The 27884-nt window shown below is 39.6% G+C and overlaps 2 long non-coding RNA genes across 2 annotated transcripts in view; one reads left to right on the forward strand and one right to left on the reverse strand.

Moving 5' to 3' along the window:
- LOC146767906 (uncharacterized) overlaps positions 1 to 27884 on the reverse strand; it is a 107829-nt gene that overhangs the window by 73422 nt on the left and 6523 nt on the right. The gene's annotated exons all lie outside the window — the stretch shown is intronic.
- On the forward strand, positions 895 to 27566 carry LOC146767907 (uncharacterized). Its single transcript, XR_014953770.1, has 3 exons — positions 895 to 5899; positions 12730 to 13574; positions 14953 to 27566. It is a non-coding gene; the product is annotated as an uncharacterized LOC146767907 (long non-coding RNA).

The following is a 27884-nucleotide window of genomic DNA, read 5'->3' on the forward strand; positions in this document are numbered from 1 at the left end:
TGCCCCAGATTTTCACAGCGTTACAAGAGGGCATTTTCAACACGATTGTTTGCCTTCTAATTACAATCAGTGATGCCTTGCTTATGTAAGGATACCCCTATTACATCAAGTGTAAAGCAGATCAACGTCTTAGAAAAACCAAGCTCAGTTGGCTCTGTTTCTGAGCAGTAATCTTATATTTCAAGATCATTGCAGTTCAGACTTCCAGGACTGCTCAGTGTTGGAACCCTGGATGATGAGAATTTTCAACTTTCTATGCTGAAAGGCACAGACCCACAAGAGACTACTACATTTGACCTGAGGCTGTGGAGAAGGCTTCCAAAATTGATTGATAGCACTGGGATTACAGATGTGCAGTTTGAATAGAAGTGTGTAATATCATGTGGTAGAAAACTTAGAGTTTAAGGTTTTAGAAAATAGTATTATCTATAAAGCTAAGATGGAGGTTTTAGGGCAGTGGTGGGCCCTTCTTCTTCACCTCTTCTTCATGGGTTTGAGTGGTGTTTTGTAATTGAACAGAAAATGTCCACACTGTGGGACACGAGGGATCAGTTATTGGGTTAAAAGTGAAAATAATTTAGGTGTAATTTCTTGATTGGAGAGTTTAGCCTTAAAAGACCTTGTAGAGAAAGATAGCCATTTTGTAGCTTGTTAGTAGAGTGCTGTAGAACTCACCACTTGTGAGATTGTAATATAGATAAGAAATAATAAACATCTGAATCTGAACATGAAATATCATCTCTAGTGCCTTCAATCCCAACCTTGACAGAGGCAGAAAAGAAGTTAAAGAATCAACGGCTCAGCCCAGAATGCCACACAGCCCTTCTGCATAAAGCCTTCTTCTCTCCTAGACTGAGAAGGAGCAGGCACTTGCCTGCCTAGTGCATATGCAAGTGCTCATCACATCCTGCTCAACCAGAGGGACCAGTGCTACATTTCAGTATTCACTACCTCCCATCAGTCCATTTCATTCCACTTACATGATCTATGGGAATCCTTAGGGGAGTGTTTGCACAAGCTAGTCTGGAAGAGAAGGTCAGCCAGTGTTAATCTGCTGGGAAAGTGGCAGCCCTACCAGCTCATAGCACCAGAACTCATTTGCTTTCAAAAGCAGCAACGTCAGATGCAAACAAGGTGAGGCCAATAACCTCCAGTTTGGTGCCAGTGTACATCATGCTCAGACCAGAATGGACAGTCTTGCTAAATGTGATAAAGTGCTTCATCATATCTACCCTGGCATCTAATTTCCAGGTTAACCCCTTGCTGAGTTCTGTATCTCCGCCCCTTAAATATTGTCACGACATGACAACATAGCTGGGGAGATGGGAATGTTTCCATGATAGTTACCAGTTCCAGGCATTTGTTTACTGCACACTAATTGTCTCACTGAGTCACTAGCACTCTAATGTATGTGATGCACTGGCTGGTGTCTTTCAATGCATGGTAAACCTACAGTGGCATTAGGTATTGCTGTTATTATGGTAAGCAAGAGTTGTGCAAATGTTAGGGTAAAAATCTTAGCTCCTCTTAAAAAGTATAAGAAAAGTTGTTTACTACTGTGTTCACATCTTCTAAATTCTTACTGGAAGTAGTCAACCAGCTATTAAATTAGGTTACAACATCTGCAGAGATAGAGTTCATGCTTACACATGCAATGGTTTTACATTTTTACCTCACAAAGTCATCATACCAGAGACCTGGTTACAATAATTCTCTCACACTAGAGTGGAAAAGAACAGTGTGTCTTATCCTATCCAAACTTTCAGTCCTGAACTACAGAGTTTGCATTTTGCATTTTCAGTTCTGAAAACATAGGGTCAACAAAAGCTAGGAACAGTTTGTGAAATAGTTGTGATTGATGACGGTAAGTTTGTTCACAGTACATTGCCTCACTGAGTAGCAGGGGGCCTTTCCACAGAGATGAGTCAGTGACAGCACGTTAATACAAAATCTAAGGGATCACCAAGGACTAAAAATCATGCTAGCACCTTCAACAACAAAAAGTTGCTGGAGGAAAAGAGCACAAATGTCCCTAAGCATGCTCTTGTCACATATCCCACAAAAGCATTTCTCCAGACTAGCACTGGATGGCTTTCTGAGGGAACTGTTGGCAACCAGGACTCCCAGATGTTTATTCTGGGTTGTGATTACAGAGCTCAGCTCCAGCATTCTCTGAAGTGCTTTCTGAATGGGAGCACACAAAGAATGTCAGTAGTCCTGAAATCTTCCCATGCAAATTGGCACATGGACATGGTGGTATTCTCTGAGATGCATCTGAAAGCAAAAAGTGATGCAAGCCTGCATCATGAGACGTCAGCTGGTTAGAGGTACATCAGGTTCTGTTAGTGGGTTACTAAACCCTTAAGGAACAAATAGTACATTTAACCTGTACTTCCTGAAAAGATCAGGGGAGCAAAATGATCCAATTTATTTCCTGTGCTCCCTTACAGGTCTTGCTTTCTAAAGACTCACATTTTTTTGGCACAGTTGTCTTGACAAAATTCAGTGGTTCTAAATACTTAGTACAGATGCACAGTCACATTTTTCATCATACACACATTTGGATACAGATCTCACTACTTTTCTCTTAAGAATGGATGATAGATATTATCTTTGTTTATGGTTTAAAATTTAAAAAAACACTCAGGTGCAACATATGCCAAAAGCAGCATTTGAATTAACACACAGCTTTGAATGAAGCACTAAGTATTATCACATGTTTCACTTTTATATGACTGCTCAGCTCTTCCATGCTCATCATGGAATATCCATTGACTTAATTTCATTCAGCCCAACCTGAGCAAAAAATTTAGCAGGTAGAAACCTGCCTACTTTACAGTGAAGGCTGAAAGATACTTGTTTGTTGGATGATTTCAAGTATCCAACTTGAGAATGTTTTCATGTGTCCAGGTTTTGAGCTGAGATAATCACATTTTATTGGCTCTACACCAGAGCAGTTCTCCCAATGGAAATATGATAGCTAGAACACTCATCTGCTGAAAAACAGTCCATCTGGAATAATGAATCATCAGCTCTTGTCTGCCAGTACCCACCCATACAAAACATATGTGTCAACCATCCTTTGGATTTACTGGAAGTGGATTTACCACACTTGTTTCTAAGGAATCCGCTAAATTAAAAACCCATTCATTAAAGTACAGCTTTAATTCATTTCAGGCTCTTTCATGCCCTGTCATGTTATGGATATTCCTATTTTACAATCCAAGCAAACAGAACAATCCATCCTTTGATTTGTAAAAACATTCACATGAGTTGATGACAAATATCTATCATGGAAGAAATAAGAGCTTTCACATGATGCCTAAAAAAGAAATGTTCAAATGGAGTAACTTCAGCAAACAATTTAAGTTATTTTGAACAAATATTTGTGCACATCAGGAAACAAAACACTCATTTTGTTTTTCAGCTACTCATTATAAACAACAAAAGATTAAGAACTTTTGTGAATTCAAAACCACCACCAACTCCCTTCTTTCCCCTGATGTTTGTAAATTGTCTACAGCAATGTCCCACATACACTGAGCAAAACTGATGACTGCTGTCAAAAATGAAACAAATGGCACTACAGAGAAAATCTTAGACTGAAGACGAGGTGATTGACCCTTCCATCATGCACTGTCTGAAAGGGGGCTGCTGCTAATTTGTGAAGAGGGAAAACAAAAGAGCAAGTTTTTCTGATTCTTGGGCCAAAGGGCTTGCAGCACAGTTTGTATCTCTACCTTTCATCCAGAATAAAAGGCCAGAGTGTGCCGAGCCTTTTACTCCCAGCTGCTTCTTGAGCCATGCAGCAGATTCAGTTTAGCCTCATTTATGTGACTCAAAAAGCAATATAATAATTACAGAATACTGGTAAAAAACAGGGAATTTTAGAGTCTTTTAAGCTTCTCCTTTGCTCACATAGATTTTTTCCCTTTCTTAATTTCCAGATTGAAAGTTCTCTGGTGCTAATGGCTTTTGATTTTGACTTATTAAACCCTGCACAGGATGTTTTAAGCTCTCCTATCTATGTGCACTAGAACGCTTAAAGAGTTCAGCCCTGAGGACATTGACTCTCTATAAATAGTAGGAAAATGATCCATCTGTTAAGAGGGAATTGTATTTCAAAACCATACACAGCAAAACTTTGATTTTGTATACACTCCACAGCTGAACTGCCACCATTTTCTTTAAAAATCTTTTATTTCTTTCCATTAATTTGATTCACAGTTCGGTCCTTTGCATTCAAAGGCTGTTAGCAGAAAAGGAAACTGGAGAAGAGCTACAATAAACAAATACACGAACAGCAGAAGTGTCTTGGTACATATTTTTTGGTCCTAATCTTGAAGAAGTTTTACATTTAGAAGGTCAGCAAGAGGATACCTACTGATCATACCAGACATTATTACTTAGGCAAAACAACTAACCTTAAATTCATTTTTACTTTGACTCATAATAATTAATATGGAACTGTGGGAACCCCAGGCTTACTCTGGGGTCCCATGTGGTGGTGAAATTCCTCCTCCAACCCATGCTTCCAAAGAAAAACTGAGCAGGCTCTTGCTGTTTGGTCTCAAGGCAGTTTATTGCGAGTTATCTAAAAGATTGTCTTTGCAGACTGCTGTGGTTTGGTCAGTGGCCCAGGCAGAGGCACACACACACACCCTGACATCCTCTCTGTCTGCTGTCTTCCTCTTCTCTCCCCCCGCCCAGAGCTGCTGCCATCTTTTATATGATATATTACATATTACATGTTTATAATTTTCCCCCAATACCTACTACCTATATTACAAAGTGCTTTTCTACTCTAAACCAATCTGTGAGTGCCAAAATCACCAAGAACATGGAGGCAAGGAAGAAGAAGGAGGAAGAACAGGATCAGCCCACTTTCCTCCATCTTAGAACTTCTGACCCCCATGTACAAAGTAAAAACCCCCCTGTACAAGTGTTAAAACCCCCCTGTACAATACTAAAAAAATTCCCCTCTATTTTGTAATTACTTTTACTATACTATCTAACCCTTTGTGACTGCTTGTTCCACCTTCAAAGTTGGTAACTCATTCCATGGCTCAAACTCAAAATCACAGCTGTTTCCAGCTGCCTGCCAGGGTCTAAAATGCTTCTGACCAAGGCCTGGAACCTCTAAAAATGTCTGAGAGACATTTTGAGTTCCAACATGGAACCTTTGAAATAGACTCCTCTTGCCTTGACTCACTCTTTAAATTGACTGAAAACTCAGGGCAAGGGCTGGCTTTCCAATGAAGGAATACAAAAGTCAGATAAGCCATTCCAGAGGCAGCAAAATTACCCTCTTATTTTTTTCCCTTAGAGGACATGCTCACAATGCTCCCCACCACAATTTTTTTCTGTTGAACTGCTTGCAGAAGATGATGCAAGGGATGCCTGTCTGACACCCTCTGGCAAACATCTATCTCACAACTTGACAGGTGACTCACCAATACAGTGAAAATTACATTATGGGAAAGCAGTCCCAGAGTGTGGAAAAAGAGAATTTGTGGCATAAGAGGGAGGGAAGGAGTTTTCTAGCAAGCTCAAGCCCACTAGAACAGCTGGTCTTGGTTTTTCAGCTCAGCTATCCTGGGATAAAAAGGGAAATAACTTCAGCCACTTAGTTCATCAAGATTGTATTGAACAACCTCAGGTGGGAACCGTCAGGCCATGGGGAGCTTAGACCAGTTAAAGGATGTGGGAAGTATGCATGAATTACACACATGGAATAAAGGATTTTAGTTAGGTAGACAGACAGAAAACCAGAAGGCTTTAGTGTAACAGCATCACTTCTTCTCAGTTTCTCTGCTCTGACTCCATTCTTTTCTCACCAAGAAATGGAGGCAAAGCAAGGATCACAGTGCTCCAGAAACCCAGACAGCTGCTGCCAGAGGTAAGAAAAATGCGTTTATGTAACTTTATTAATATTTTGCTTACACAGGAAATTTAATCAGCAAAGACATCATGTACTTTAGGACTTCCTAAATAGCAGTATTATCTATAAAAGGAATGAATGCTATTACATTAATTCCCCTTCCGGAGGCAGAAGTACATTTCATCCCCTTTGCCTTCTTGGCATGCCTATAAACCTCAAAGTATTTACAGGTAGTGCACTCCAGGGCTACTGAGCAGTGAATATTTGATTTGGGCAGCTCATAACCTCTTAAACTCTTCTGAGTGCCATATGTTGCATGATTCAAGAGGTGAGTTTTAAACACTCTAGTTTATTTTATACTAGTGACTTCCAAATCACCCACTGCTCTACAGATGTGGTAACACAGCTCCTGCCTTGTGAAATATGCGTAAGTCTCTCTTCATTCAAAGTTACACAACTGAAAATCACATTATAGGTCTGAAATAACAGTCTTCTGTTCTAAACTGCAGCATCCCTGAATGCTTCCCAAGCCCCAAATCCATTTGGTGAAAAGGAAAGAGGAGGCAAAGCCATGGCTATATGATCCTTGGGAAGATACAGATCTACTCAGGGTTTAAGCTCATGCTTCCTTGTCAAACTCTTATGGTCCCAGAAGAGATACCAGGAGGGGGGAAAAAAAAGCTGCCATAAGCTGACTTATCCTGTGTTATATTCTTCTCTGAGGTTTTTTACACAGCTAACTTGCTGGAGAATTCCTTAGGCAGCTCCATGTCTCTGCCATGAAGGAGCTAAGGAGCTCCTTATCATGTTTTTCAGGACTCTGCAAGTGTCTGGGGCTTTACTAGAAAAATTAAAACATTGTGAGAAAGATTGTTTATATTATCTTTGTAATATTTCTTAAAACAACACTTCTTATTTCCTGTTTATCAGTAAGGAAGCTAGAAAGAAAAGAACTACATATGAAATCCTTTTAATCTCCCTCTTTTTAACAGTTAAACTACATGGTACCTGTGATGTTTCAACAGGAAACTCTCCTACCTGAATACTCAAGTTATATATATACATATATATATATATATATATATATATATATATATATATATATATATAATATCTATACATAGGAGCGCATGAAACTGTACATAAATTCTTTTCAACTTTGTCAGAAAAAAACCATATCCTCTCCTTTCATTCCTAATCTTGAGGACTCCCATTTAAATTTATACCTCTGCTGCCCTAATTTTCAGGGCATTTCTTGCAGGGTTAGTCCTGCCTGTTGTCTGATTTCTCCCCACCTGGCTCACCATATTGTGAAGGATGTTTATGCACAGACAGGTGAGACTTGTTTAGCCCCTCATGTTATTCACTGTCAGGATTTTAACAATGACTACAGCTACTGCTGTGATTTATTTCCATGGGCTCCAGAGCTAGTCAGAAGAGAACTGAATGTCACTTCAGTTAGAAAACAGGCTCTGCAAGGGTACTGTAGTTTTCTTCCACCTGTGTGATCCAGAGAGGACAAATAAAATACCCTCTAATCCCAGCATGTGACAACAGAAATGAGGAATACAATGCTGTCCCAGGAGATGAGCTCAGACAGTGACCAAACAGAAAAGCAGATGAATTCATGGGCAAAACCTATTCTATCTTGCAAAATCAGTGTAAATAAAAAAAAGAAACAAAAAGCAGCAGGAAGGACTGTGAAGATATTTAGGCAAAATTGTTCATCTGCATTTAATGGAATCGGCAAGTCTTTACTAACAACACTGGGATTCTTCAAGTCATATGTCCAGTGAATAACAAAGTCCAATGCAGCCTTTTCTAGATGTTCTCAGTCCTTTAATCCACTTGAGCAATAAGCTATTACTCATTCATATGCTGTCACGTCAATAATTCAGTGTGGGTATTATTACACTTGCGGGGGAATTTCCCAACAAAATAGATTTTTATTGAAGACTATTGACCAGTCAAAACCAAGAAATTTTAGGCAAGTTGTAGTGGAAGACAGGAACTTGTCCAGAATTTATCCTGCCATTTTTCCTTTGGGGCATATAATGGTATAAAGGTTCCATCAAATGGTACCAAAGCGTCCGGCTTCTTGAGCATTTTGCCATAACCAGCACTAGCTCAGTTTCAGGCTCCTTGACTTGACTTTGGATCATAAAGAAAAGCCTCAACTAACAGAGCTCTATCAGTTTTTCTTCCTCTGTTTCTTTCCCTTCCATAGTCCTATAAAACATTATTCCAGATGATCCACTTTCCTTCTTTCACATTGCATTTCACTTTTTCAGGTGTGCATTTTAGTTTTAGGAACAATCTATGCTGCTAAAATACAGAAATAGTACAATTTGTATAAAGCAAGGAGCTTTCTACTTGAGAGCAAAGTTACTTCCCAAGACACTGAAGGACAAAAATTGAGAACACTTCTGCTTTCACCTTATGCCAGTGTAATCTTTGTTGCAAATATCTGAAGAGACAATTTATTCTTCTCAAGGTGAACGTTAAAACCTGATGGGCAATATGCTGGCCAAAATAAAGCCACACAGCCATATTAAGCACTCTTAAGGCAATGAGCTCTGCTTGTTAGGCATGCTGTTGAAAGAACCAGAATGAGAATTAGAAGTGTTTGAAGACATCCCCTCAGGGCTAAAAAGAACAAGCTGAATTGAATTTGACTTGTACCATGAAAAGTACACTACTGAGAGCCTAGCAGCAGAAAGTCAGTAAACGAAAGTCATGCTATGCTTGGGTACTACAGGAGAAACAGAACAAATGTACAGCACATTAATTATGTCTGTGTAATTGCTCATTAATCTGAAAAGAGAGAAGTGATGTTCATCATTTATCTACTTCAACATATGACATTAGAATAAATCAACACTTTCATAAGCTTGACAAGTTTGGGGAAGACAACATTGTGTTCTCAAGGAAAGAAAGCTTGCAGATTCTTATCCAACCCATACCAGTGAGTGACAGAGGACAAACACAGGTGTTTGATGCCCTGAGAATTAGAATAAATCAAGGTCACAAGGGGAAAAACAAGAAAAGATTTAGCAGTCTTCATTGTTTTTAGATTACAAGAGGGAAAAAAAAGTCCAGGTTTTGATCTTAAGGAAAAATTGACAACTTTACCCAACTATGTACTTTGTACTGTTATTATTATTTTATTATTTGTTTAATTATTCTCAGGTGTTAATATAAAACTGAAAGAGAAAAATAGAAAATCAAAGTTATTTTCCTGGAGTCAAGAAAGGATTTTAACTGTTACCACATTTTACTACAAATGCAACTATGACACAGTAAAAATTGACTGCTTGTTAATAGCATCACTGTGTAAAACAGAGTGACTACAAGCCTCTTGGTAAATCTTCTGAGGATTGTAGCTCTCTTCACATAAGTTGTTAAGATGTGAAGCTGAAAGACACAAGCCAAAGCTCTTAAGCATACTCCTACTAATTTGTCAGGTGGCATCAAATAAACAATCAACACTTCAGAATAATTCCCCATATTCTAAGGGAATATCAGGGTGGGAAAACTCAACATTGGAATTTTTTTTCAAATACTGACTAGTTCAGATATCTCTTTGTGTGTGTGTTTGTGTGTGTCCCCAAAAAGAGGGAAATTAAAGTTTTGAGATCCCAGCTTTTGAACATAAGTTTGCCATTAAAAAAAAGAAAAAGACATGCAGTTTCAGCTAGGCAGAAATGCTTCTTTTCCAAAAATGAAAGATATTTTGATATTTCTGTTAGGAAGAGATAGATACTCCTTTCAAGATAGCATTAATATTGCAGTTCTTAAACAGGAGAACTTTTATTGTTCTGCTGCCAGCTTACTGATCCTGACTTCTTCCACAGCTCCCATTACACATCTCTGAGCACTTCAAAATCTTTTAATCTATTTATCCTTATGGCACCCCTAAGAGTAGCAAAGCACTATTATCCCCATCTGTCAGGTGAACTGATGAAGGGATGCCAGTCCCTCATGAACTCACCATGAGCAGACCAAACAAGGGCAGAGCAACATCCATCCAGCAGAGTGGCAGGAGACTTTATCCATACCCCACCAGAGGAGGAAGACTTTGAGTCTTTGCTCCCAGTTATACAAAGAGCTAAATTCTTCTCTTTTCCATCTTGGATATTTTCAATGTAGTCCAGCAGCTACTCATGCATATTGCTTGAGCAATGAGACCAATTCAGGAAAAGGTGCAAACAGATAGGAATTCTGTGAAGTATCCACTGGCACACAGCATAGGGCACCTGCACTTTCAGCACAGTGCTTGGAGTGGCCCTGAAGGAGTCAGATCCTGCAGCACTGAGGAGCAAATCTGAGTACAGCACCTCTGAGAGGTCTGCCAACAGTAATAGGAAAAAGGTGGTTGAAAACGAAGCAGAGATATAAATCTAACCATTCACTTTGCTTGTGAATTCTGGTGTTCCAGTCCTGGACTATCCTCACTGTTGGGCCATATAGATTTTTAAAAGGAGATAAAAAGCATTCCTGCCCTGACCAACCAGGAGTGTTTTTATCCAGAATTATATAAAAAATTTATTCTCTCGACCATCTGCCAACAAGATGAGCACACATGGGCTGGGAATGTTAATCCATGACACTGTCTTCCTTCACCTCCTCCAACTGATACCTAGAGTATATAGCTATGTGAATCTGACTTGTGTAGAAAGAATAAAATCATTAAGCATGGTTGACTTGGCCAAAAAACTTCCAAGACAGAGGTAGCTGTAAGTATTTGGAAGGCATAAAAATTAAGTAAGGAAAGTAACTGGCTAGGTTAATCCAAAGGAGTGGAAATTGCTCTATATGGTGATGGTTATCAATTATTATACTAGTCTAATGCAGAGACTAAAACTTACAAAAGCCCTATTTTCTCTTACAGCTCCCAATAAGACATATATTGCTAGAGTAAAATAAGTTTGTCTGGGTTTCAGTATCAGACTCAAAAAGGGCATAAATAAAGGACAAGTGTATGGCAGAGATGACGGGGTTCAACTTCTGGACCAGTATATGCAAGGTGAAAAACATTAAAGGCCCAAATTGCTGCCTGCATCTTTCCCACCTAAAGGCAAAATGGGCTGCAGTCATCCCTATTTGCTACTTTGCTACATTTCACAGCTAAGCATAAACCCCAAAGGTTTTTTTCCTCTACATTGAAGCCAGCACTTCAGGAGAAAGCAGCAAACGCTTCTGTCTATTCCACCACAATATTACAGGTTTGCTTTCCCCCTTCTGCATTCTAGTCTCTGATTTCTGTTGTATTTCACAGACTCACAGACTGATCAAGATTAAATGGGAACTCTGGAAGTGATCTTGTCCAAACCCTCTGTTCAAACAGGGTCATCTAGAGTTGTTTGCTAAGTCTACACCCAGATGTCTTTTGAATAAATATATTTATATTGTCTAAGATCTTTAATCGGCAGTAAAGTCTAAAACAAATTAGAGCTAGTATATATTCTAGGAAGTAAATGCTTTATGCTTCTAGGCATAGCAATCATGTCCTTAGAGAGCCCACACAAAGCAAATGACTATCCACCTACAGCAAACCTGAATATTGACTGTTACTGACTGTCATCTAAGTTAGATTCCCTTCATGTTCAGTCTAAAAAGATAGGGTGGATGAATAGAAGGTCTGCCTCTCTGAAAGTCATTTGAGATTTTAGGTAATATTGATGGATTGGACCTGAATCTCTGTCCCAAGATGTTATAGCGTAAAGAAACCTAATGAACATGAAAAAGGAGAGCAATGAATAGGAAGAGATGTCTCTTCCACCTTTCAAGAGAACAATGGCACAGAGAAGAGATGAGCTTCAACTAACTTGCACCTAGTTCAATGCCTTGTACCTTGACCCGAGGTGCCTGTATCATCGAGTTTGAAAAACTGATCATCCAGCCTTTTCCAAAATACCTTTCTTTCAAAGCTATTAAAAATAATACTGCTTACATATGAAATACGGCTGTAAATAAACATTCAAGTCACAGACACATTTTTATGAATAGTTCTGTGAGCACATAGTGATGGAGCTTTTACAGAGATTGATCTGAAAAAATCATGTTTCCCTGCTATTTGGACAGGTTTTACTACGGTATCAGAAAGTTTTTGCATTGAATGCAGCTCATCACAGCACAATGGGCCCCGGATTTCAATCAGGTTTCTACATCATACACACTGCTTTCTTTATAAAAGCTTGACAGGACAAGTGTGCCTCCTGAGCCAGAGAAGCACATTAGCAGTAAACTTTCCGTGCAGGCATAGGCAATGGCTGTAAACAGCAGACTAATGTAACAGAATCAACAGGGATCTCACAATCCATGAACTGATTATGCAAATGTCCTCTGATTGTTTACTTGAGCCATTCTAATCATGGCCTAAACACAAAGCACTTGGAATTTTTCAAATGTGAATGAGACTCTACTAAACATCTAGACTCTTTCTTCTTGGGGCTGTTTATCTCCAGTGCATTTGACTTTCTCAAACCATTAAGTTAAAGGTACAATTGCCACTGGAATGAGAAGCCAGCTAGTTGTAAATCTTGATGCTGAAAGTGATCATTTCAAGCTACAGATCCATGCATCTATAAAAGGTTACAATAGCTGGCTTTTGTTTTGTTGGGGGTTTTTTTGGGTTTTTTTGGGTTTTTTTTTTTGTTGTTCTTTTTTTTTTTGTGGTCCCAGAGAATTAGTTTTAAATGGAGAATCATGCTTCATAGATAAAGTTAATATAATGCTGGAAATTGTGAGGCACAGCTACAGTACTATGGATGCCCAATTCACATTCTGGCAACTTATGTACAAATCCTCCTTTCCACCTCTCTAACCAAGCATATATTCTTTTTCAGCTTATGCAGGCACTCTACAGCATGCACTTATCCCACCTAAAGCTCCAGTCCTTCAGTATTCCTGGCACTCCCCCACAACAGATGTCAAGATCTGAGGTTTGTCATCCATGGTCTGCATGCCACAAGTGGTGTTGAAAACTCTTCCATGGTGAATATGGGACGGGTGGCAGCAGCAGCTCTTGACAGTAGCTGTATGGATGTTTCCCCAGGAGCTGCTGGGTAATTCCCCCATGCTTCTTACAGAGCAATTGGGAGCTGAAACAATTAGCAACCAACACATCCATGCCTTTACTGACAATGTAAATGCCAAGAACTTGGCAGAATGAGATAGGGATCATTGGATTAGGATGGAAGGAAGGCTAGATCGTCTTTACCCCTGAGGTGAAAGAAGAAGAGCAATTAGGAAAGAAGAAGGATAGGATTGGATTCCTCATTTTGGCAGACAGGAAAATAAGGGAAGGAAGGAGCCAGAGTGAACTTCTGCTTAAGGGTGTGTTAAAGGAAACAAGGAGCTTAAAACTGGGAAGGGAAGATGGGTGGGAGTGAAGTTCTGTTTTGGAAAGCAAGCAGGGACATGCAACTTGCCCCAAAAGTTAGCAGTTGCTGCTGCCTTGAGTAGAAAGTGAATTTCAGAACAAAGGGTTTATGGCAGAGACCCACCTGCCCATTCTCCCATCCCTTTTCTTTTACAGGAAGAGAAATCAAGAGTAGGGCTCAGCTTTGGAAACATGGCTCCATTCCCAGTCGAACTAGTGTTGGAACCAACGCCCCAAAGTGCACCCAGAGGACTACAGGGAGCCAGAACAGCTCTGAGGGCAGGGTATCTATCCCATATTCCCTCTCAGGTAAGTTGCTTACTGACATGATGCTTTTCAATTGACACTGGACTACTGAGAGAGTACTGTGGAGTAACTTCCAAATCTATGAAAGCAGAGATAACAGTTGTAGTAAAAAAACCAACCAACCAAAAAAAAAAAATCACAGCATGTGTCCACTGGAAATAATGCTAGGGAATGGCAGTCATCCACGTTTTTCTTTTTTTTTTTTAATTGACCACTAATGAGCACTACAAAAATTTTATATTACTGAAGAAAAGTTCTCTCACAAATGCCAATGTAATTTGGCCTAGTAAAGCATGTGTCTTAGCCTTGACTTCAACAGAAATCAGTGATTAGAGTTAAACGCATCCATAAGCATCTGCAGGATCAGAGACTGTGTCCCCACAATCAGCTTTTCCAGTACAGTTCACAGTATTGCCAAAGAATCATATTTAAGACTGTATTTTAGTATATCCAATCTATTTAGCTGGTATGTTGTGCATCTCAGAATAGATAATTTCCATAAAATATTGTTGAAGATTTGCTTTTCTGAGTCCCAGTTGTCTGGTAAGTTGCTTTCTTTTTTTGTCAAGATGTGATTCATTAAACTGATTTAAATATACTTTGATTTTTTTAAATGTTTATATCAATCATGTTTACTGAATTCCATATTTGTATTATTTGTGATATGCATAATGTTTTGAAACACATGAACATTACACTCACTAGCAATAGAAATTACCAGCTACAAAGGCAAGAAAATTATCTTCATTCCATTATCTAGATTCACCAACAGAAATCTCATAGATGAACTCTATTCTAATACACAGCCAGATAAGCAATCTTCTTATCTCATAATGGTTTCTTCTCATTTAAATCTCCATTACTTCTGCCATCTCATTTTTATGTAATTTCCTTCTTACAGATGCTTTTATGTTAAATTTCCCCAAGCAGACAATAGATATTATGTTTTCTTGATATCTATTTCAAAGCCTTTTATGTGGAATGAAAATAAGTGCAGAGAAGCTACAGGAAGGTTTTATTTTCTCAGGCATTCCCAAACTATATATATTCTACACTGCAAACTCATTCTAGATGAAAACTACATTCCTTCTTCTTAAAAAAAATCCAATTTCCAAACGTAAGGATTAGGAAGCTAAGTGCCAGGCTTAAAAAACTTTTAATTTGATATAATATTATTGCTGATAATACTGGGGGGACAAAGTAAATCCAAAAAGTCCCTATAGATTATCAACTGAACCATATTCTGCAGATCTGATGCAAAAATGTCATCCTTTAATTCATTCCTGCCCACCAATACAAATTTCTTCCTCTACAATCCTATGAACCTCACCACTTTTTTTTTTTTTTTTTTTTTTTTTTTTTTTTTTTTTTTTTTGTCAAGGTATAGGTTCTGGAATCTGTCCCTAAAAGATGGAGGAGTGAAACCAAACCTGAATGAAGTGCAACTTGCCTTTGGCAACTGTTTATCAACTAGACTAACCTGATAATTTTTCTCTGTGAACTTACTGAGGTTGCACTCAATCCCCTCGTCAAGATCATCAATAAAGATGTTTAACGTCTTTGGGGCCTTGGGAAACCCACGCTTGTGATTGGCCACCAACTGGATGCAACCTCATTCATCACCACTCTCTGGGCTTGGCCATCCAGTCTTCTTAACCCAGCAAACAGTGCACCTGTCCAAGCCGTGGGCTGCCAGCTCCTCCAGGAGAGTGCTGTGGGTGACAGTACTGAATTCCAGGTAGACAACATCCACAACCTTTCCTTCATCCACCAGATGGGTCACCTGGTTATAAAAGATCAGGTTAGTGAAGAAGGATCTGCTTTCCTAAACTCATCCTGGCTGGGTCTGATCCACTAGTTGTCCTGTATGCCCATGAGAGTACTCAATCTGTTCCATAACCTTTCCCAGCACCAAGTCAGGCTGACAGCCCTGTAGTCCCCTGGATATTCCTTCTGGCCGTTCTTGTGGATGGGTGTCACACTGGCCAGATTCCAGTCATTTGGGACCTCCCTGCCAGCTGCCTATAGAATATTCCATCTGCCTCTTTATCCTGGTTGGACGGTCTGTAGTGGATTCCCACCAGGATATCTGGCTTACCAGCCTTTGCCCTGATTCTCGGCCCTAGGCACTCAAACTTATCACCACTATCCTCAAGCTCTGTGCTGTCAAAGCACTCCCTGAGGTACAGAGACACCCCCTCCCTCTTCTTCCTTGCCTGTCTCCTTGAAGAGCTTGTAGCCACCTGCTGCAGCACTCCAGTCATGACAGTCACCCCACCACATTTCCCTAATGGCAACTATATCATGGCTTTCCTGCTGCACGATGGCCTCTGGTTCCTCCTGTTTCTTACCCACACCGCCTGCACTGGTGTCGATGCAATTGTGACTGCTCCGTTCTCCTCCAAAATCAGCTTCTATGTGTCTCAGGTCCTGCACCTCAAGGGAATTGTAAGCATGTGAAATAATGGTCCTTAAATCAATTAATAAATCTAACAATTTTCAGCATGCTGCTGAAAAGCAAGAGTATGTATGGCTCAGATAAGTTCATGTATGTATTTTGAGACTCAGAAAAGAAGATGATTTGAATTAACAGGGCTTGAAAAACTACATGAAGAACATCCTGAGGGCAAATGATCTAACAATTGTGTCATGACATGTATTTTAATAGGAAAAAATATTAACTGCCATGGTGAGGTAAGTGATCCTTTAGACATTTGCAGACAAAAAAACCACTACCCTGCTGAGTTTTCAATGACTTGAGAACAAAAGCATCTCCATTTAGACACCAGAAGCATTTGACCCTCACAACCCACTGTTGCTATGTTTACTAGGTCGTGCCCATACTGCCCTTCTGGTTCAGTGTTGAAGTGATACCTCGACTGTCCTAATTCACCATCTGTCAGTTGGATTTGCAGTGTGTTTTTAGCATATTCAAATTAGATTATCTGAGCAAGAAACTCACCCAACAACTCTTTTCCATCCACCCATGCATCATATTTACCCCAGTCTGCAATGGAGACAATAAGTGGTTAAATTGATGACTTGTCCTTCAGACAGCCTCCAAACACTGAATGATCAAGACTGCTGTGAGAATTAAAAGATATGGTATCAAAACTTGCAGGTACTAAAGACCATGTTTGAGTTACCCATCCCAGTTTGCACAGGCAGATGTTCAGAAATGTAGGCTGCATTTTGGCATTGGGAATAATTCTCAGTGTTCCTGTTACAAAACTCTAATGGATGTCTCCAACTCATCTGCCTAGCACTACTATAATTTTATAGCTAAACATGTCTGGGTTTTCTCCCTCAAAAACCAGTCTAGAATTACTCTCACAATATTGCAAAGTTGGGTCATTTCTGATTCTTGTTTCCTCTTGTCCCTCTTAGCTGCAGCACTGAATCATGCCACCTTCAGACCATGTAACTGGTTATCTACATGCAAGGTAAGTAGCCTCACAAACCAAATAATGCAAGATCCAAACATTAGGGTTGCCTAATGCCAAGGTACCTCTTCACCAAAGTATTAGGATACCCCTCCTTGCTGCTGTTTCTGTGTTCACTATCCTGAGTTCTCCCTGCATCCCAGTGTGCTGAATATGGCTATACTGAGCAAAGTCTGAATTCCTTGTGCCCATGCTCTCCTTCCTTTCTTGTGTTCAACATGAAAGTCTTATCATCAACAATTTTTCCCCTGAATACTTCCCACAGACTGCCTTAGCCCAGGCTCTCTTGGTCATGGGTTTGGGACACAGCTTGAGAAAGGCTCTGCACTGGAATGGGAAAGCACGGTAATGCACCTGCAGCAATCACACAGACACGAAGCACAGGTCTCTGTGTCCAAGCACATGGTCTCCAACACAACCTGCAGCATATCCAGGGGATGCTCAAGGTTCAGGGACCACTGAGAAAGCTCTCTTCCATGATAATTCTTGGCTGCAGCCCTAGGAATTATCATCCATGGGAGTTCCAGGTGAGGATAATGCACTGTGGGGGAAGACTACTGCAGCTGCCTTCCCACGGCTGCCATGTGCCAGGCTGCGCCCGTACTTGACCCATTTACAGTTGCCATGGAGAGAATGAAGTGTATGGAATTATCACTCCTCCAACTGCAATGAGATATCATGGAAATAAATATCTATTTGTGAATTTAAAGGGGGAATACAATGAAATAATTATGAAAATCTATGTCCAGTGACTGCTAACAAACATGTATTATTTGACAAAGGTAATCTATCATCCTTTGTTATCAGCAGACTGCAACTCTACCCAAATCAAACCTCTTAAGAAGAAAAGAGAGGAAATTGGGCACAGTTGTGGCACCATTCCTTTCAAGACTTTCACATTCAAAATTCAAATGCTTTTCATCTTAATGGTCTTGCAACACAAAAATGGATTAAAGCAGCATTAAGCCAGAAATCAGATTTTTATGTGCAGTGCAATTTCTTGCAAATTCCTTGAATAGGTTGGTCTCCCTCACAACAATTAGATTTCTTCCCTCTGTAATTTTGTTGCAGCTACAGCAGCTACTAAAAAGAACAGCACAGTGAGATTGCAGAGAAGAGCTCCTTCCAAGTGCTACTACTCAGCAAGGTTTCTTAAAGAAAGAAACACTACTATATAAAGGTTTGTTGATTTGACAGCAAATGACCAAAAATGTTTCATTTAGACCTCAGTAAACATTTTATACATGTTAATGATTTTTTCATTAGTTTATTCTCTTTTCCCACTAAACTGTGAATTTATGAATTTCAAGGATGTATAAAAATGTTAAGCTCTTGCAAGCAACTCTGCAAATCATGAGACAGATCAATTTTTCAAGCTTGGTGGCTGAAGGTAATTTTGGTCAAGCCTCTGGTTAAGGATATTTGCAGCACATAATAGCAATAATTTATTGAAACTATGGCTCAGTGAACATGCTATCTCCATTCACACGTCAGTGGATGGCCCTTTATTAGCCATTTATGCCCATGTAGCTAAACACATTAATTAGTTTTTATTTTCACTTGTTTAAAGAACTTAGAAGGCTAGATGGGGATCAGCATTCCCAAACATCACCTGCAGTTAGAGGAGCTTAGTCTTATGCCAGAGATCTGATCCCACTTTTTTTTCACTGTGTCTTCTGATTATTTTACAATTGTGATAGCAGGGAGAGACAAACAAGCTAAAAGAACAGAGTACAAAAATGAAGGCATATAAAGTCTATTATTCTAACCAGAATGTCCCACAGGGAAATGATTCAGGGCTAGCAACCCTGAAGACGGAGGAGGGGAAACTGTGCTAAAACACATTTGAGTGACACAGACCCAGGCTGTGGGATTGTGAGGGCTTGGGTTTGGTTTTTTGGGGGGTTTTTTGGGTTTTTTTGTTTTTTTTTTATTTCATGGTAAAGATTAAAGCAGACAGCTGAAAACTCAGAGGTAGGCAATATCTTTCATCCATCTTAGAGACAGAGAGAGGTGGCTTGTCCTGCGGTAATGCAGTGCCACCTACTGATTCCTTTCTTTAACAAAAAAAATGAAAAAAGAAAACCACAATAATTATACCTTCATGTTAAAGGGAAAAAAAACCCAACAAACCAAAAAAAACCAAAAACAAAAACAAAAACAAAAAAAAAAAAAACAAAAAAAAAAAAAAACAAAAAAAAAACAAACCACAAAAAAAAAAAAACAAACCACAAAAAACCCAAACTACATTACCCCTCCTGGTAGGGCAGGTGCAATCAGCAGCTGCAGCACCAAATGACAGCTGTCCTGATTGTTACCATGAGCTTTGCAGCACTGCAGCTTACCTGTCTCAACTACTGATAATTAACTACAGCTAAACCCAAAATATTTCTTTCACAGATGAGAAAAACCACAAAAACAGTAAGGAAACATTTTTTAGAAAAGAAAATAAACCCAGAATTTCTCATCAGAGAAGACTTCATGAAATACAGGGATCTCTGGATGCTGGCAGTTACTCTAAATCTGATTTATCCCCATCCTGTGAGTTGAGGTTCAGGTTCAGGTGCCTTCCAGAAGCCACACATTCCCATTAGCTAAGTGCTGGGCTACATGCCGGGAAATTCCACATATTTCATTTCTGCTCCCATTTGGCCTGAAGACACCCATCCCTTTGTATTGCTGTGGAGCTGCCCTTGGCCAGGAGACAGCTGCAGGCTGCACAAAAAGGTGGGGAATGGGATGCAGCTTCATGGTCGTGACTTTGGCAGGTGACCACCATAGCAGGTGCTATATGGGACTGCCATCCCTCACCAGCAAATCTATGTTTCATCTTCCTTATTCCTGACTGAAAGGAAGATGAGTGAGAGGAAGACCAGACAACAAGCCTGGGATTTAGAAGTGCCAAATACACCTCATAGCTTCCCACGGATGGTTTTTTCCATATTCTTTCAGTGAGAAAGAGCAATTCATAATGCAAAACCAAAGATAAACTTTTGCACATGTTTGATTTTTATGCACTGGTGCAGCAGTTACCTTTTCCCAAAGATAACATATTTTTTTTTTCCTTAAACTCAAAATACTTTCCTGAATACTATAGTTTGCATATTAGGCTATAACAACACCATGAACATACATAGTCTGAGATGGTGCATTAAAAACAATGGTGAGCAAGCTTCTAGAATAGTAGAAGAGCAGACCCTGAGAGTTTTAATAGTTCAAAGATGATCTATATTTACCACTAACATGTAATTTTCAATTTACATGGCACATGGGAAATAATACTTTTGCCCTGTTCTGTCCTGGCAAGCTCTCACTTGGATATTATACCCAGGATTTGGTGCCACTTTCATGATGTGTGTGAAGAGATTCCGTGGAAAGCAGTGAACAATGAGAGATCTGGAAAGCATAGCATAGAAGGAAAGCTTGCATGAGGTAATATCACCTAAAAAATATATTTAAAAGCTACTGAAAAGGGAAGTAATAAAATTTTCTTGCCCATCACAGATAGGAGGAAGATGTAATGTCCTTCATTCACAGTTAGGAGAATTCAGGTTGCACGCTAGCAAAAAAGCACTTGAGCAGCAGAGGTAGAGATAGGGGAAAAGGGTGTCTGAGAGGCTGTGGACTCCCTTCAACATCCTTACTAACAAATTTAATAGAAATACAGGGATAATTACTCTGGCCACAGGCACAGCCTAGACAAGTTCATGAGGTTCTTCAAACCCTTCTTGTTCCATGAACTTCTGATGTTAAAATTCTAGCCTAGGGGGGAAAAAAATGAGCTTCCTTCTAACCATTAATGCAGGGTCAAAATACAAGTACAGCCTGATTCCACACCAGCTGGTGTAAATCAGGAGGTACTAAACTAGGGGCACTGGAATTACACTGCTATAAAGCCCAAAAATATGGCCTTTAAGGTCATTAAACTAATGGGTTTTTCTGTAACAAAAGGCAATTTCTAGATATTTTTTTGTACATATTCTAGTTTCTTTGTTGTGTTCTATTCTGGGTTTTATAGCAATAATGATATGATCACCTCATTGCCCTGGTATCTAAGTAGTGTAACAAGTGGAAAAAATATTAGATAGAGAAAGATAAGTTGATTTGATGCCCCTGCACCATATTTTATACCCACAAATAGAAGAATGGAGCTGAATAGATTATTTTTATTAAACTCTACATAGTAAACCAGTTTCTCTGCCATCTGTGGCTAACAGGTTCACACAACTTTCTTTTTTAAACTGGCTAATTTTTTACAGGAAAAGTGTTAATTAAAAAGTAAACCAAAGGGATTAGCTAAATCTTCTGTTTTCTCTGTTTACCAGTTGCTCATCTGTAACAGAGAGATCATAGTTTTCTCACCCCAGACATCTGCTGTATGATTCATTAAGATTTGTAGGGTGGTTTGCATATTCCCAAGTTATTAAAATAGATCACAGCAGATAATCCAAACACTACATTAGAAATTAATTTCCTTTTACTGGACTTTTGACAGAATGCAGAAAATGACTGGAAGATCTGTGTTTTTTCTTCTGAGATATACAGTCAGCCAGTGTGACTGCCCATGCTGAGCCTAGAAAATAAATCTCTCAGCAGCCTCAGTAGGAATGGGATCAGCTAATAATTACCCATATTTTCTACAGGAAGCCTGAGATCTTGCTGATATAGTGAGCACCCTCCAAGAAGTACCTCTATTTCTGCATTTGCATCCTCTCCCAGTGGATTTCCCTTACGAGCATCTCCCAAGAATCTGGTCTGCCCCTTTGTACATGGATAGACAGCTTTTATTGTGCACAGGAGTATCTTCCTATTTAAAGTGGAGGGTGAGCAGTCAGTTTGGTTTTGAGGTAATTTACTTATTGACAAGGATCAGCCTAATATCACCTATTGCTGGGTGGAAATATGTTCTCTTCGGGGTAAAGGGGATGCACAGTCTGCCTGGCTGCATGAAGAGCATCATCCCTTGTAGTTGTGATAATATTTAACTGTCCATGTGTGGACACTCTTATGCTAGGAGTAACAAGTGCAATTTCATGTTTAATCCACTTTTGAAGATAAATGCTGAGTGTGAGTAAACTAAGCAGGAAGAAGACACTCATATGCCAGGAGCTGATAAAGCAAACTTTATCGGACTTAGCACAAAGACAAAGCAAGACATCCTGAAGCTGTGGCTATCAAAAGCCGAGGTTCCAGGCATGAACAAATAACCTTAAAACCTTTGACCACATATAAGTAGCTTGCAAACCAGGTATTTGGAAGTGTGAGGCAATGGCCACTAACTTACCAAGGGTATCTGGGTCAGTGTCCTCACTCTCAACTCTTGATGCCATTTGACCCTAGACAGCTTGATTTGTCATGGGTTTACTTCCCCATAGCTGAGAGGGTATCAAGCAAGGACAGCTTCCACTGAACAGTACAGCAGTGCTCTTGCTTGAGCAGTGCAATATCTTTTTTAATTGTGTCCTATAGTTTTGTTCCAGCAAAGCTTCTTGATTTCCACTGTTTCAAAATATAATTCTGAAGTAAGGAAGCCTTAACTTTGGGTTATTAACTTTGAATGCCAGATTATGATTTCCATTATTCATTGCCACAACAGACTATTAAAGAGGCATCTCTACCCAGCTAAATGCAAGATTTTGTCTCCAGGCATAATAATATCTCTGGGAGCTGTTCAGCTCTAGTAAGTATTTAAACATATATTTAAATTTAAGAATGCAAGTTGTCCCCTGACAGCAGTCAGAATTCTGTTTAAAAGTAAATCACAGACTTTGTTTTCTTTTACTCAATACAGCATAGTTGCTATGGCAATAATCAGTAGCAGAGCACTTGTGGTGTAAGGCAGAATGTTTTGATTGTCGTGTGAAGATTCACACCTCCAGAATTCAATTCTTTTACTAGCTGCTGCTGTTCCTCCTGCTGGCTCAACAGACTCAGCAGTGAGTCTTTATTAGCTCTGATAAGCAGCACCAAGACAATAATTGTCCCACTTGCTCTGGAAAGGTAACTGAGCACTGAAGAATTAACAAGGCCTTCACTCCCTGTACAAACACCCCAAAGATGATACTACAGAACAGGTGTTTAATGTACAACATTCTTCCTTTTCCTTGGTAAGGAAAGCTTTTAATTCACTTCCTCTATAAAGAACACCTGATGGACTCTATTACGCAAATGCTAATCACGATCAAAGCACTTCTAAGAAGGGATATCCAATCCCTGATCATAAATCTGTAGTCTCCTTGTGTGTGCACAGTATGTATTCAATTTTTATCAGAGTTTTATGGAGCAAAGAACAAATATAGTACCAAGTTGTCCACCAAGAACAGAAGAACATCCCCAACTAGTCAGACGAAAAAATAGATATGTGGGAAAGAATAAATGAAAAAATATCAAAGCAGACAGATTAGCAAGACAGAAGTTGCTGTTTAGCCTTAAGATCACAGGCAAGATCATAACAATTTCTGAAACTATTTGCTATGTTGAAAAAACCTGAGACCTTTTAAACTACCTTGCTTTTATAAGGTGATCTCAAGGCTGCTCCTGAGGTAATTTTTGGGAATTTTAGGAGGAAAACTCAGTTCCCCAACAGTGTCCTCATGACTCAGTTGAAGCACAGTTGGACTTTTGCAACTTCCAGATATTCCTTCCTCCCTTTCAGTGACCATGCCCAGTATAAAAAAAGTCAGATATCCTTCCTTGAGGTCACTGTAGGATAATTAAGGATCCAGTGTCTTGCTACCTACCCACCACAAAGGCTCATGGTCTTTAAATGCAATCTGAATACAAGCTGCTACAAAAGACAACATCCCCACAAACAGTGAGGTCCCAAGGGTGTCCTGGGATTAAGGAGGTTCTGATGCTCTGTTTCAAAAGTAAAGCACACACAACATCCCTGAAATTCAATGCAAATGCTTCTCTGATAGCAAGAAATGCACACTAAGCCATTGAGATTATATCTGGAAGAAAAAAGGTGGGTACTTTCCTAGCATGTTCCCAGGGAATCTGTATTTATTCTGACAGTTGTCATGTAAAAGGATGGCCACATGTCAATACAGGAAAGTAAATAAGTAAAAAGACTGAGGAGTGTTAGTAAAAGCTACTTCACAGTGGATCTGAAAAGCCACTTTATCTCTGCTTAACTCAGCTGGCTCTGAAATGGGAATACATCAGTGGAAAACTTTTTTGCCTCTGCTACCTATTTTTGGACTTGTCAAAAACATATCACCTAGATTTTTCCAGTTTTCAGCTGATAAAATGCTTGTTGCTTTTCCCTATATACTTTCATACTGATAAGCTTTTTCATACACAGTAACTGAGCTTACCTTACCTCAGTTAAACTCTGGTTTATAAAGCCTGGTCTCTATGGTCCATTCAATAATGTCAGAGTCAGGTCTTACACAACTGTACATGTCTGACACCTTCCATTTACACGTTACACTAGTTTTAAGTCTCAGCATAGAAAGTGCAAGCTGAAAAAAACCCCAACAGAATCTGCCACTAGAAGTGGCTGGACCTTTTCATAGGCATAGGTTGACATACATTTCAGGCAAATATCAAAAGATTTGTTATTTCAAAGTATATCACATCTGGATCTGGTCTAGTACCTGAACCTGAAGCCTTAGGTACATGGGTTCCCCACGGGAAAAACTTTCCTGCTAACTTTTTAGTGCTTTGTCCTTTTGCTGTACTGTACTTCAAACTTGCAGAGGCAAAGGTAAAGTAGATAAGAAAAACATCACTGTAAAAAGATGAGCACAAAGGGAGTTTTTAATAATCAGAACAGAATTTAATTTTTAGAAGTTGGTGAGCTTCAGTAACTAATTAAAAAATATCTTGCTTATGATTTTTAAATATTTTTGAAGTCTTTCACTGCCTTTAACACTGGACACTGACCCCAGTGATAAAGACAAATAAGCTCTGAGATGGAAACCAATATCTTCTCCATGTCCAGAGAAATGCCTGTGAGCTACTTGCTGGGAAATCATCTCTGACAGGCACATAAGAAAGCCTTGTGAAAATGTTCTTCACAAACTCAAAAGTAGGGAGGCCCTCCAGCCATACACCTTCTACCGTTTGAAATGAGTATACATGACCCAGTATGAGAACTTGGTGTTCCTTTTGTTTAAACATTAATCAGCTTTTGCAGAAATAGAAGAGCAGTTTCATTCACTTCTTTTCAATTTAAATAAATATTAGATTTCTAAATACATAAAAAATCACTTTGCACTTCTAAAATTTAAATTACTACAAACCTGAAATGTAACTTCATACAATACTTAGGAAAAAAAAACGTAACAAAAGCAGGAGGGAAAGAATTGAGAATACTTTCCTAATATATATGTTCAGTCAGGTAAGTTTTCTACAGCTATCAACAAATTTCCTTCAAGAGCATTTCATTTGCAGTTTGTCATTATTAAAATGCCCCTAAACTTAGTCCTCCTTGCTATGTATTTGCACAGAAGCTTACAACTGTCAGAATTTAGTCTTGTTCAAACAAAAAAATACAGAACCACCACTCCCTGCAAATTATTACTTTCATAAAATTTTTGTTGCGTTCAAGGTAAGAAATACAAAACCATCTTAATCTTGCAAACTAAGTCAAACGATTCCTCCAGTAAAGATCCACCAGGCAGCAAGGAAAATTCCTTTCTTGGCTCAGAAATTTGTGAATGCTGAGAAGGAGAGAAGACCTCTGCGGGTAGGGGTAGTTCCTCAGCCTCCTCCCATCCCATACAAATCAATCAGCTCTACACACCCTTCAGGACTGGTTTATATTTAGAAATTAATAAAGAATAAAAAATAGCAAATCATACACCCACTCTGCTTTGGGGAAACAAATGTGCTAATCAAGGGAAGATATAAATAATCGCACGATGACACCACGAAATGCCTCATCCGGTGGCTTCAGTGCAAGCTGCTGTCCAGGGGCCAGCAGAGCTGCTGGATGTATTCCATTAGTCTCTTTCTCAAAGAGATGGATTTCTTTTTTTGGGAACAAGCCCAGTTCACCGAGGAGTCATTTTTTCCCCCATCAGCTGAGATCAGTCACCAGTAACTCATCACTTCTCATCCAGCCCGTGCTCTCCACTTGTAGCTGAGACTTTCCAGCAGTGATCCCACAGCTGGCCTGCAGGAAACACCTCCAAACTCCCTATTCATAGGCTGGGAAGGGCAGAGGAAGGAGAGAGCAGGCAATCAGATACAGAGAGATAGGGAAAGTGTGACCTTCCTTTCCCTCCACAATGACACCATTTTCTCCCTCAGCTTTAACCTTTTAAAAACATTCAAGAAGCCATGTGAAAACTCACAACCTCAATACAATCTAGACATAATAACTCCAAATTTTCAGATGCAAAAGAATATCCATAGTGCTATGATCTATAGATACTAGGCCAGAGAAGGTGAACGTGGCCAACAGCTCCATGGAAGAGCCAATCTGGTTTATTATTCTACCAATTACAGGCACTTCTATTAAAAACTGGTTTCATGTTTCATTAAATTGCTGTCCTGACAGCAAGAAAACAGGAGTTTTGAGTACCTAGCTCTCCCACTGTGACACAGTTTGCCTTTAGGGAATGTATGAAAAATAAATCTTTATCAGGGACTTCCATGCCCCCTCCCTGCCAGTGAGGTTGGCATGAGGCAGAAGTCATAATGCTTCTAGACACTCATGTGAAAGGATTGAGAAGCCTGGAACATTCAGGTGCTAAATGCACTGAGGATGCCAAGTTTATACGATGGCTAAGCAGGAGCCCAGGAAATTGCAACAAAAGTTACTCGATGTCTTGCCTTGGCCATCCAAAGCTGGCTTTGTCAGTCTACCTCAGCTTCACAAGAACTTGCAGACATGTGACTGGAGGTGTACAGGGACAAAAGAGCAAAATAATGTGATGGGCTTATAGGAGGGAACTGGGATTTTTACTGCTTTCCAGCTGCCTTACAAGAAAAGAGTGTTCAAATGGCAGGCTTGTGCTCTCAGGGTGGTCCACAGCAGGGTGTAAAATTGTTGGGAAGTTTATTTATATGCTCAGTCACTCTCTCTGACCTCTAATAGGAGAAAAAACAGCATGAAATGAGGCTCCAGCTACTGTGAAGAATTGCCAGATAATGATATTTATGGAAGAGTAAACATGTTTATACACATCCCTCAGCAGTTAACCACTTTATTGAGCAAAAGACATGCTGCCACTTAAAGGGTTAAAACAGATTCATAATTAGAAGGGAGACTGCAAGACCCTGGTGCAATCCTGCTGTGCAGGACAAGGAGGAGGGTGGTGAGTGTGTACACACACCTCCTTCTGCTCGGAGCAACAATATTTTTATTCACTTTCCAGATAACAGAATCAAAGAATCATAGAGAAGTTTGGATCGTAAGGGACTTTTAAAGGTCATCTATTCCAACCCCTTGTGATGAGCAAGGATACCTGCATTTAGATCAGGTTGCTCAGAACCCCTTTCAACTTGGCCTTGAAAGCTCACAGGGACTTTAGAGCAGCTATAAATTGCAGAGTTTTTTGTTAGCTGGGCTATCACTACAGTCCTGATTCAAGTTAGTGCAGTAGCTCAAAGCCTGAGCTGCCCAGTGCCTTTTTGAGGAGCAGCACAAAGTGAATGGGTTTGATCCCAGCCTTGGCACTAACCTGGCTGCCAACACCTTTGCTGGTAGTTTCTGGGCACACAGAATTTTTTTAGTCCTAGCAGGACAGAGATGAGGCACTACTGCAGAAGACACTGCTTGGTCTGCCTCCATCTGGGGAGGAGTGAATGTCTGTCTGTCTCTTGCGCTGGAAATTCTACCAGCATTTCTCCGTATTTTACCTATGGTTTTCTCAGAATTAGGGGTGGTGGAGGAAACAGCTCTAAATAATGACTA

The sequence above is a fragment of the Lonchura striata genome, chromosome 3, assembly GCF_050655825.1.
Source record: "Lonchura striata isolate lonStrDom1 chromosome 3, ASM5065582v1, whole genome shotgun sequence".
Taxonomy (NCBI): Eukaryota; Metazoa; Chordata; class Aves; order Passeriformes; family Estrildidae; genus Lonchura; species Lonchura striata.